Source organism: Lynx rufus, unplaced genomic scaffold (assembly GCF_022079265.1).
Source record: "Lynx rufus isolate CCGP_SWC_20201006 ecotype Redwood Valley unplaced genomic scaffold, mLynRuf1.p SCAF_2, whole genome shotgun sequence".
Lineage (NCBI taxonomy): Eukaryota > Metazoa > Chordata > Mammalia > Carnivora > Felidae > Lynx > Lynx rufus.
In genome coordinates this window covers 131,535,896-131,548,609 of record NW_025814834.1, presented here as the reverse complement: position 1 = coordinate 131,548,609, position 12,714 = coordinate 131,535,896, and positions in this window count along the sequence as shown.

Genomic DNA, 12,714 nt, shown 5'->3' with positions numbered 1-12,714 from the left:
GAAGGAGTATGGCCCTGATGGCACCTTAAGTTTAGAGCTGTGGCTTCCAGAACTTTGAGAAAATAAATTTCTGTTGTTTCAGCCACCCAGTCTGCAGCACATTGTTATGGCAGTCCAAGCAAACTAATGCAACTTGTATTACTGTTGCTACAACTACTTCCAATAACTGAAATGTTTGTGTTTATGCAGTATCAGGCACTGACCTAAGGGCATTACATATGTTAACCCATTTAATACTAACACAGACCCCATAAAGTAAACACTATCATTAGCCCCGTTTTATAGATAGATCAAACTGCAGTAGAACCAAGTTAAGTGACTTGCTCACATGAATAGGGACTTGAGAATATGGGTTCGGATATAGCCAGTCTAGGTCTAGAGCTCTCAACATCTGCACACCATCATCTACCAAAGCCAAAGCACAACTGGGCCACAGGGCTTAAAACACAAAAGTTATACCCTGTCTTATGTTTTTCATGTGGTCTAATGGCCTATCCTCCCTGTCACTATATATCTGTGGGATGTTCTTTCCCTACAGGTCAGGTACCTTGGGAAGGAAAGTTATTGCTTCGTTAGCCTGCTCCTCAAAATTTTTATTTCCTTTTTCATGTCCCAGAATGTAAAAGTTACTATTACCTCCATCAAAAAATAGGGCTTTGGCTACTGTATCTGTGAAATAATTCACTGAAACCCCACCCGATTTAGAAGTAGTTTTGCATATGTGATTCTTACTGTTCATCTTTTATTTTCCCACACATCGTGTTCTTGCCAACTTCAAAGTGTGGAGGTCAATTTAAATTCTCTTTCAGGCTGAGGCTGCACCCATTCTTCCCCATGCACTGTTTCTTTCTTTTTCTTTTTGCTTCTTTTCAAGACTGAAAATGCCGAAAACACATGTATTATTAAGCTCCTCCTTGCACTTAAAAGTGTGCTGAGTCCTGGATTAACCAAAGAGAGCATTGCTGCCCTATAGGAACTGTAAATATATGAGAGAATCATCTGTTAGATACAATCTAAAAGACATACGTATCCAAATAAGTGCAAACAGATTCATCTATGTACTAAAAGGTCAAACGGGCCGTCTATCAAAGATATTGCATTGTTAGTGGAATCACTACTTTCCATTTTGGAAGCTAAACTCTATTGGTGCATAAGTTGTTTTGAAATGAGAATGTGCCCTTTCTTGTTTATTCCAGAGGCAGCAGTTTTATGAGTTCTGCTGTAACACTATATTTTTGCAAGGGACAATTATGACCAAAAAGGGAATTGTGTGGTAAAAACTACAGAATCTGCCAGTAGGCAAGAAGATGACCTTTTCACTCAGCTGGCTTGCCAAATTTGAGTAGGTTCTTAGCGTTTGGGAGAGATTTATGGCCACTAAAGGAAGCCTGACTGCAAAGTCTTTATTTCTTAAAAGAAGAAGAAGAAGACGACAAAGACGAAGACGAAGACGAAGAAGAAGGAGAAGAAGAAGAGAAATAAAGAAAAATCTATGTGCAAACAGTAACAACTTGTGATTCATATTGGTTCAAGAACTCTATTCACTAACATTTTTCTCCTGGGCATTGAGACTTGGAGTTTCTTCTACTCTATAATCCATGCCCTACCCCTCCATTCAAGGATATTTCCTCCCCTAAATCCCTCAAGAGTATACCCATTTAGTGATTGTCTACATACACACGTGGAAAAGTTAAATTTGCAAGAGCAGAATTTCCCAGGAGAAACCTGTACTTCAGACTAGAAGGAATAAGCCTAGAAATTTCCAAGTTGGCTTAGCAAGAAGCTTTTGGGAATATATCATAAATAACTCAGTTCATCCTGATAAACAGGAAGAAAGAACATTGGGGGACCATTCCAGGTGAAGGAAGGGCCTATATTATGCATCAACCTGGCCTGAAGCAGGAATTGGTTATGTGGACAATAAACACAAGTTGATCTCTTTGCTAATAAAAGGGGTTAAATACCATGATGTAATATAACATAACTAGGATGTCAATAAAAGTAAATTCCAAAATAATCAAAAATTCAATTCTTTAAATATTAAAAAGATAATTGATTAAAATGTGTACATTGAAGACAACTTTGGAATGATAGATATTTCATAAGTAACAAAATGCTATCATTTCAAGAAAGAAGGACTACTACTTATTAAAAATTAAAGGTTTCCAATAGCTATTTTTTCCTAAATGAAGTGTAAAAACTAACTTAAAAAAATGTTTATAAAGACACCCAGATGGCTAACAGACACATGAAAAGATGCTCAACATTACTCACCATCAGGGAAATACAAATCAAATTTAGTCAGAATGGCTAAAATTAACAACAAAAGAAACAACAGGTGTTGGCAAAGATGTGGAGAAAGGGGACCCTTTTGCACTATTGGTGGGATTGCAAACTGGGGCAGCCACTCTGGAGAACAGTATAAAGGTTCCTCAAGAAACTAAAACTAGAACTATCTTATGATCCAGCAACTGCACTATTAACTACCCAAAGGATACAAAAACAGATTCAAAGGGGGTACCTACACCTCAATCTTTATAGAACCACTATCAACAATAGCCAAATCATGGAAACTGCCCAAAAGTCCATCAACTAACAAATGGAAAACAAAGATGTGGAATATATACACAATGGAATATTACTCAGCCATCAAAAAGAATGAAATATTGCCATTTGCAATGACATGGATGGAGCTAGAATGTACTATGCTAAGCAAAATAAGTAGTCAAAGAAAGATAAATACCATATAATTTCACTCATATGTGGAAGTTAAGAAACAAAACAGATGAACATATGGGGAGGGGGAAGGAAGAGAAAAGAGGGAAACAAACCACACAGGACTCTTAATGATAGAGAACAAGCTAAGGGTTGATGGAGGGAGGTGGGTCGGGGGATGGGCTAGACGGGTGATGGGTAGGAAGGAGGGCACTTGTTGTGATGAGCACTCGGTGTTGTATGTAAGTGATGAATCACTGAATTCTACTCCTGAAACCATTATTGCACTACATGTTAACTAAATTTTAAATTAAAAAAAGGGAAAATTGCAGCATATTTTTAAATATAAATTTAAATTTAAATTTAGATTTTTAAAGAATTTACAAAATAATAGTAAGAAAGAAACAAATAGTCCAGTAAAAATACTAAACAGAGGATATAACCAAGTATTATGTGTTGAGCTGGGGCCTAACCCAATATCTAGTGTCCTTATAAGAAAAGGGAAATTTGGGCTCAAAGACAGGTAGGTTAGATGGCCATTGAATTAGGTAGAGATTGGACTTACTGCTGCCACAAACCAAGAAATGCCAGGAGATATCTGAAGCTGGAAAAGGCAAGAAAGGATCCTATCTGAGAGGCTTTAGAGGAGTGTGGCCCTTCCAGCACTTGATTTCAGATTCCTTGCCTCCGGAACTGTGAGAAAATTAATTATTGTTGTTTTAAAACACACATCAAGCAACTGACATAAAAACAAGCAAATGGCCAACAAATATTAAAAGTCAGTTTGAGCATCTTTTCTTGAATTATTGGCCACTAGTAATTTTGCCTCTATCTTTGCTTCCATATATCACATTTTCCATGGAGCAGCGAAAATGTTCTTTTTAAAATTTACATTAGATTAAATCAGACACCTGCTAAAAAACAACCCATATCTGTTATATTAGGATCAATTTGGTTGCAAATAACAACAAACCGAAAAAGCAGAGGCTAAAGCAAATAACGTTACTCAGGGACCAAGATGGAGGAACAGCATGAAAGCTTATTTTGCATCTCACATCCATGAAATACAGCCAGATCAACACTAAACCATCATGCACACCTAGAAAACTATCTGAGGATTAACACAACAATCTGCACAACCTGAACCACAGAACTCAGCAGGTATGTGGTGCAGAGAGGTGAACTGGGGGGAGAGAGAAGCCAAAGAGGGCAGGAAGCTGTTTTTGTTTGAGGAGAGAGGACGGTGGGGGGAGAAGTTCAGGAAAAGCACCCCCACCATGAAAAGTAGCTGGAGAGAAAGTGGAAAAGTGGAAACAGCCGCAGGGACTGAAAAAAAGGGGGGGGGAGAGGGTTTAAATTCCATTAAGACTCTATAAACAGGGGGAGCACAGAGTCTGAAACTCCACAGCTGGATACCTGGCAGTGCTCCTGACAAGGGCGAATCCCCAAGAGCAGAGTGGAGTCCGGGGGATCTTCAGGTCACTTGGGGAGAGGTGGTTCCCCTGCTGGGAGGACATTTGGCAGCCACCCCAGCAGACCCCAGTGGTCCCAGCAGACCCCAGAGAACAACCACATTTGCTGATGCTGGAACAAGGTGGTAAAGGGTGAAGCCTGGTGCCAGTTGTGTGTTGCGGTTTTCCATAATCCTTGAAACGCTGCTGCTACACTATCCCGTGAACTTTTTCTGGGGTGGGCTAGTACCCAGCAACAGTCTCTGGGCATTGGCAGGAGCACGGTCCTGTGAATATTCCTGGGTGCAGCCAGCACCCAGCCAGTGCTTGGTGAGACCCTCTCCCAGAAGGTCTGAGCGAGTCAAAGCCTCAGTCCCTCAGAAGTGAGGGGTTGGGAAACATAGCCGCATCTGAGATAAAACTCAGGAGGGAGGTACTGCCTGGCAACCTGACTGCTTGGTTGCAGACAGTGTAAAAGCAGGGAGTAGACGCAAGCCAGAGACAAAGGACGGGTGGGCAATTGCTGATCCAGGAGAACAGCGTTCGGATAGTAGACACTGGGTAGCTGGGCGATTTTCACCACTACCCCACTCCTGCCCACGCCCATACACACCTGTAAGCGCCACAACAATCCACCCCAGTGAGCTAAGCAGCGCCATCTAGTGGAGAACGGAGCCATTACACTAAGCCCCGCCTAACTGGGCCAATCTCCCTTTAAGAACACAAGTCTCTCTGCCTGCTTAGTTTATGGACTAGAAGGTACTTCATAGTTGACTTCTAAGGGAAAATGATGTAATTTCAATCATATTTCAGACTATTCTCTGGTCCATCTGTTCAATTTTTTTTTCTTTTTCATTTTTCTTTTTCTTGAATACAGAAAGAAAAACCTTATTTTTGCATTCAATTTTTATTAAAAATATTTTCTTTAACTTTTTTATTCTACTGTTTTTTTACTTTTTTGTAAATTTTTTAAATTCTATTTTACTTTTTCATTTCATTTTATTCATTTTTGTAAATTTTCAAACATTTTCCTCCCCCCCCCCCTTTTTTTCCTCTAATCTATCAAGCTCCTTGCAATATCAGACCAAAACACACCCAGGATCTACCATCATTTATTTGATTTTTGTGTATGTGTGGGTTTTTTTTTAATTTTTCATTTTAATTTTTTTACCTTATTAATTCCTTTTATTTCTTCAAAATTACAAAATGAAGGAATTCACCCCAAAAGAAAGAGCAGGGAGAAACAATAGCCAGGGACTTAACCAACACTAATAGAAGCAAGATATCTGAACCAGAATTTACAATCATGATAATTGACACAAAAACAGACACTCAGATCTATGGAACAGAATAGAGAACCCAGAAATGGACCCACAAACATATGGCCAACTAATCTTTGACAAAGCAGGAAAAAATATTCAATGGAATAAAGACAGTCTCTTCAGCAAGTGGTGCTGGGAAACCTGGACAGTGACACGCAGAAGAATGAACCTGGACCACTTTCTTAACACCATACACAAAAATAAATTCAAAATGGATGAAAGACCTAAATGTAAGACAGGAAGCCATCAAAATCCTCAAGGAGAAAGCAGGCAAAAACCTCTTTGATCTTGGCCATAGCAACTTCTTACTCAACATGTTTCTGGAGGCAAGGGAACCAAAAACAAAAATGAACTATTCGGACCTCATCAAATTAAAAAGCTTCTGCACAGAGAAGGAAACAATCAGCAAAACTAAAAGGCAACTGACAGAATGGGAGAAGATATTTGCAAACAACATATCAGATAAATGGTTAGTATCCAAAATCTACAAAGAACTGATCAAACTCAACACCCTTAAAAACAAATAATCCAGTGAAGAAATGGGCAAAAGACATGAATAGACACTTCTCCAAAGAAGACATCCAGATGGCCAACCAACACATGAAAAAATGCTCAACATCACTCATCATCAGGGAAATACAAATCAAAACCACAATGAGATACCACCTCACACCTGTCAGAATGGCTAACATTAATAACTCAGGCAACAACAGGTGTTGGTGAGGATGAGGAGAAAGAGGATCTCTTTTGCACTGCTGGTGGGAATGCAAACTGGTACAGCCACTCTGGAAAACAGTATGGAGGTTCCTCAAAAAATTGAAAATAGAACTACCCTACAACCCAGCAATTGCACTACTAGCTATTTATCCAAGAGATACAGGTATGCTGTTTCAAAGGGGCACATGCACCCCAATGTTTATAGCAGCACTATCGACAATAGCCAAATTATGGCAAGAGCCCAAATGTCCATCGATGGATGAATGGATAAAGATGTGGTATATATGTACAATGGAGTATTACTTGGCAATCAAGAAGAATGAAATCTTGCCATTTGCAACTACATGGATGGCACTAGAGGGTATTATGCTAAGTGAAATTAGTCAGAGAAAGACAAATATCATATGACTTCACTCATATGAGGACTTTAAGAGACAAAACAGATGAACGTAAGGGAAGGAAAGCAAAAATAATATAAAAACAGGGAGGGGGACAAAACATATCTCTTAAACATGGAGAATAAACAGAGGGTTACTCGAGTGGCTGTGGAAGGGGGGAGTGGACTAAATGGGTAAAGGCATCTACTCCTGAAATCATTTGTTGCACTATATGCTAACTAACTTGGATGTAAATTTTAAAAATAAAGTAAATTAGGGGCGCCTGGGTGGCGCAGTCGGTTAAGCGTCCGACTTCAGCCAGGTCACGATCTCGCGGTCCATGAGTTCGAGCCCCGCGTCGGGCTCTGGGCTGATGGCTCAGAGCCTGGAGCCTGTTTCCGATTCTGTGTCTCCCTCTCTCTCTGCCCCTCCCCCGTTCATGCTCTGTCTCTCTCTGTCCCAAAAATAAATAAACGTTGAAAAAAAAATTTTTTTAAAAAATAAATAAAAATAAAGTAAATTAAAAAAAATAATGTTATGTAATAGGAGACAAGATTTATGTAGGTCAGGGACTTGACAGTGTCAGGAAGGGCTCAGTTGATTTAAATCCATGAATCTACTTCTCCAGTCTCAGTTTAATATGACACTATTTCCCTTCTTCCTTACCTCCCCCAACTTTGAATTGTATACCATTAAACTATGCCGCTAGCTATCCCTCCATATTGCAGTCACCCACAGACCCTCACTGTAACTCTCTAAATATTTTAGCTCCGGAATCAAGATCACTTTCACCAATGCCACTCCTGTCATAATTCTGGGTAACTTAATTATCTATTCATGTGATCTTTCCAATCCCTTGGCCTCTCAGTTCCTTGACCTCCCCTCCAACAAGTTGATCTTATAGTGTACTTTGGTGACTTGATCCCATGGCTTATTCCTTAGACTTCAAAATTACTAATAATTACATCCAATTTGTAAACCAAGTATCAGTCATCCAGTCCCTGAAGACAATTTCCAATTATTCCATTTTAGTGTCTCTTTTCCAGGGGACTTTAATGCATTAAAGTTACTTTTTGCTGTCCCTCAATTCCCTCAGTTCCTGACTTCCATCGTTGTTAAACTTAAATTCCACAGTCTTTCATTATAACCACACTCATGTAAATTCATGATCTCCAACATTAAATGGCTTAGTGTTTCCTAATAACCCTGCATTTCCCTTCTCTGTTCAGTTTCCCATATTTCACATTTTTACACTCTTCTCCAATGAACGTCCCTATTACCATCCACTTCTCCCATGAGTTCAACTGGGTGACTGTCAAATAGGATCACAGATTTAACATGTCTAAAACTGAACACTTCATCTACCATTGAAACTCTGCTCAACTACCAAATTTCCATCACGATGGAGGGCAACTCCACTCTCCCCCTTTCACTAAGCCAAATATTTGTTGGATAAATAAATTAAAATATTTTTTGGCTTCTTTATAAGCACACGGCTTGAAGATAGCCACCATAGTGTCTGACATCATCAGAATATTCAAAGCCAGGAAACAATGCTGAAAGAACACATGGTGCATATCTTGTTTTTTTGTTTTGGTTTGTTTTGTTTTTTTATCTAAGAACAAAAGCATTTACTAATGTGCCCCTCCACAGCTCACTTCCCCATATACATTATTGGCTAGAACTAGTTGGCATTTCCAACCCTAGATGCAATGAAGATTTAGAAATTGAGAATTAAATGTCTAGAACTTGTTTGGACCTGTTGCAACTCATCCCTTTGTCCTGGGCACCTTTCTTATCATATCTTTCCATCCTTCAACTTTAATGTGCCAGTTACTAAATTTGAGTTCTGATCACTTTTGTCTTGCCCCCACATGTTTGTTTGCCATAGCCACAGTGTTTTCCCTTTTTGTTTCACAAATAAAATTCATACTTGAGTAACACATTTTGCACTAGCACTTCCCTCTTTCTGGTAGTTTTTCCTTCTTTCTTCCTATGACTGGCTCCTTCTTGTTTTTTTAAATCTTAGCTTAAAAATTGGTCTCTCAAGTAAGCATTTCCAGTCTACCCAAAATAAAATTGCCAACTATCCAATGTCTGTCACATAACTCTGTTTTAACTTCCTGCATAGTTTTACCTCCTTACTGTGTTTGTTATTGGTTTATATCTAGCTCTCTCACTCCAATCCCATCCCATCCTGGAGCTGGAATGAACATACTTGAGAGTTGTAACTTTGCAGATATGATGTATAGTCTATTCAGATAATGCAGAAAGAAATTTTTTAGCTATACAACAGATTCTGAATTAATATTTATTGAATAAAGTGTATTGAAACAATAATATACAATTTCTTACCTAAGATATGGATACACATAAAAATATCAAAACCCATTATTACCAAATGTATAAGGAAATAGAAAGTATCCACTGTTGGTGGTAGTACAAATTGATACAATATGTATAGAGGGTAACATAAAAAAAACCCACATATAGTTGTACTATTTCAAAATAATAAACTTCTTTAATCAAAAGGTATTATTAGGAAAAAGTAAAGGTATGTCACAGAGTGTAAAAGGTATCTTTTTAAATGTTTATTTGTTTTTGAGAGAGAGCATGAGCAGGGGAGGGGCAGAGAGAGAGAGGGAGACACAGAATCCCAAGTAGGCTCCAGGCTCTGAGCTGTCAGCACAGAGCCCCATATGGTGCTCAAACCCACAAACCACAAGATCATGACCTGAGCTGAAGTTGGATACTCAACCTACTGAGCTAACCAGGCATGCCTGGAAAAGGTTCACCAAAGGTTTGTATCCTGAATCTGTAACAAAATCTAACAAATCAGTTAATACATAAATAAATGGTTATGAAACTTTAACTGCCAGCTAGAATTAATTCCAATATAGATGAGGTAAGAAAATCCAGAGTATCTGCAAGCCACCTCAATTAAAAATTACAGGATAATGTAGCCCATAATCATGAAAAAAAGTCAACTAAAGCATACAAGCAGATGTCCCAGGTGCAGAAATTAGCAGAAAAGGACTTTGAAAGAACTATAATAGATATGTTAAAGGAATTATAGCAAAAGATGGCAGAATGAGTGAACAAATAAAGAATCCCAGTAGAAACTTGGAAATTCTAGAAAAAGAACATAGTGGCATATTAGAACTAAAACATGCTCTATCTTGGGGGACTTTGGCTATATCCTCTGTGATGAAGTAACAAAGGACCAGATTTAACCCCTACTTTAAGGAAGTAAGACACCAGACAAAATATGTAAATTAATGTTTTTCAGACCTTCAATAATAGATATCACAAGACAGTGAGCATAGACAGATAAGAATATCAAAATCCATTATTACCAAGTGTGTAAGGAAATAGAAAGTGTCCACTGTTGGTGGTAATAAATGGAAGCAATGAGATGAGACCATTGTCTCAGGGGACTAGCATTTCCAGGCCACTGCCCAGGGAAGGGAACCATAAACATATCCTGGTCCTCTTCATGAACTGAGGAGACATTATTGAGAACTCAAGAAGAGAAAGGCAGCCAAACTATACAGAAAGAGTATTAGAGAGAGGGGTACTGCACAGAAAGAACTTGGGAAAGCTGGAGAGTATTCTCCATGAGTCCTCAGCTGAGTACTTATCATACAAGGGTGAGAAAAGAATCACAGGAAAAGAACTGAAGAAAGAATTCCTAGGGGTAACATGAATTTAGGTATAGCGCATGTCCCAGCAGACAGTGGCAAGCCTCATGATACATGCACCTGAGGAGTAGTATTGCTTCATTAGTGCAACAAGACTACAGACTACTCAAATCCAATCCAAAAAAGCTTAATCACAAGCCCTGAAAGGATCAGTCTGTTTCAAAATAATTTACCTATACCAGAATAAAACTGGAGTGTATAAAATACAAAATAATCCAGCACCCAGAATGTTAAAATTCAAAATGTGTGGCATCCAATCAGAAATTAGCAGGCAGGCAAGTAAGCAGGAAAACATCATGTATAATGATGAGATAAGTCAATCAATAGGAATGACAGTAACAATAGAATCAAAAGACCAGGATATTTTGAAATAACTTAAACTATATTTGATGTGTCAAGAAATTAAAGGAAGTATGCAAGAAAGTAGAGGAAGCATGCATGAGTATGTTAAGCAGAGCCATGAAATATATTTTCTAAAAAATTGAACTTTAAGGGATTATATAAATTATGTCTATGACTAAAAATATACTTGATATGACTAACAGCATATTAAATACTATAGGATAAGACAGTGGAGAATGTGACAACATAGCAATAGAATAAAAAATGAAACACTGAGAGGGAAAAAATCCTAAAATAAATGAATACATCATTGAGATTTGGGAGAACTTTAATGGGTCAGACATATGTATAATTGGAATTCTGAAACAGGGATAAGAGAACAGGAAAAAAAAATTAAACAAAAATTTAAGGCCAAACCTTTCCAAAGTTGATGAAAACTATAAACTTAGAAATTCAAGAAGCTTGACAAACCCCAAACATGAGAAAACTGTACTAAGGTACATCACAGTCAAATTGCTTAAAACCAGTGACAAAGAAAAAGATATTAAAATCAGTCAGAAACATAGCATAAAAGGGAATAAAAATAAAAATAATAGTAGACTCTTCCTAAGAATAACTGCAAGCTAGAAGACAATGGAACAGTTTTTATCAACAATAACAACAAAAACTCTGGAATTCTATACCCAGAAAAAATATATTTAAAAGGCAATTATTCATATATATTTGAGGTCTTCTTTATTTCTTGTTAAACATTTTTAATTTCTGTAAGCACACCTCAGAAAAATTAGTTTTGAAAAGAGACTACATTTAAAATTTTTTTTATAGCTTATTTATTTATTTTGAGAGAAAGAGGGAAAACGGGGGAGGGACATAGAGCTGAGGAGAGAAAGAATCCCAAGAAGGCTCTGCACTATTAGCGTGAGATCATGACCTGAGCCAAAAGCAGGAGTCTGACGCTTAACTGACTGAGCCACCAGGTACCCACAAGACTACTTTTTTTTAATGTTTTATTTTATTTTTGAAACAGAGAGAGACAGAGCATGAACGGGGGGGGGGGGCAGAGAGAGAGAGGGAGACACAGAATCCGAAGCAGGCTCCAGGCTCCGAGTTGTCAGCACAGAGCCTGATGTGGGGCTCAAACTCACGGACCATGAAATGACTACCTGAGCCAAAGTCGGATGCTTAACCGACTGAGCTACCCAGGCACCCAAGACTACTTTTTAACTTTGCATCATTTTTATCCATATATCTTAAGCTATATGCATTGCTTTTATGGTAAAAACCCTAAACATTTAAAAAACCATAATTTCAGTGAGTTTGGAATGGAATAAAACCCAGTTTTAAGAGACTAATGGTATGAATTGGATTGTACTAAATGTCAAAAGGAATTATGCCTCATTTCAAGTCAAAACAGGTACCAGGGAATATTGCTAAAGACAGAAAAACTCAGATCCTCTAATCTAGAAAGTGAAACTCATGTTTGCTCCAAAAAGGGGGAAGAAAAAACAGAAGTATTGCAGGATAGGTAAAATACTGCCATGTAAGTCTGCTGGCATAGACAGAGGTATGCTCCATTCCTGAACTGTGACTGAGACTTTCGTAAAATCCAACAATGTGCAAATCACTAAGCAAATGGATTTGACTTCCTATGCCACATTTGTCAACAATATAAGGGGTTATAAACAATGTGTTTTCAATGACCATTCAAAAAAATTTTCAATTGAAATATGAAGGGTAAGAAGAAAATCCTCCATTCTTTCACCTGTATGCAAAGTAAATACTAAAGGAAAAAAATGATGAGAGAGAAAAATCTCAGTAAAGAAGACTTCCAGCATTCTTAGGTGCTGGTTTGCAACTTTGGAAGCTTCTCAGGTGTAATCTGAAACGAGCACCCACACACAGCAGTTAAGGAGATATTAAAGAGCAGGCCGCTCCAGATTGGTAGGTGGCAAGTTTAATAGACAAGGAAATTTACATGTGATGCTTGTCTTGGACAGGCACAGTGGATAAGTTATCTCTGTACTTGTCAGCCAAATTGTAAAAGTTTATACAAAGCCCTCACCGGGTTCAGTCACATATGTCATCCAGA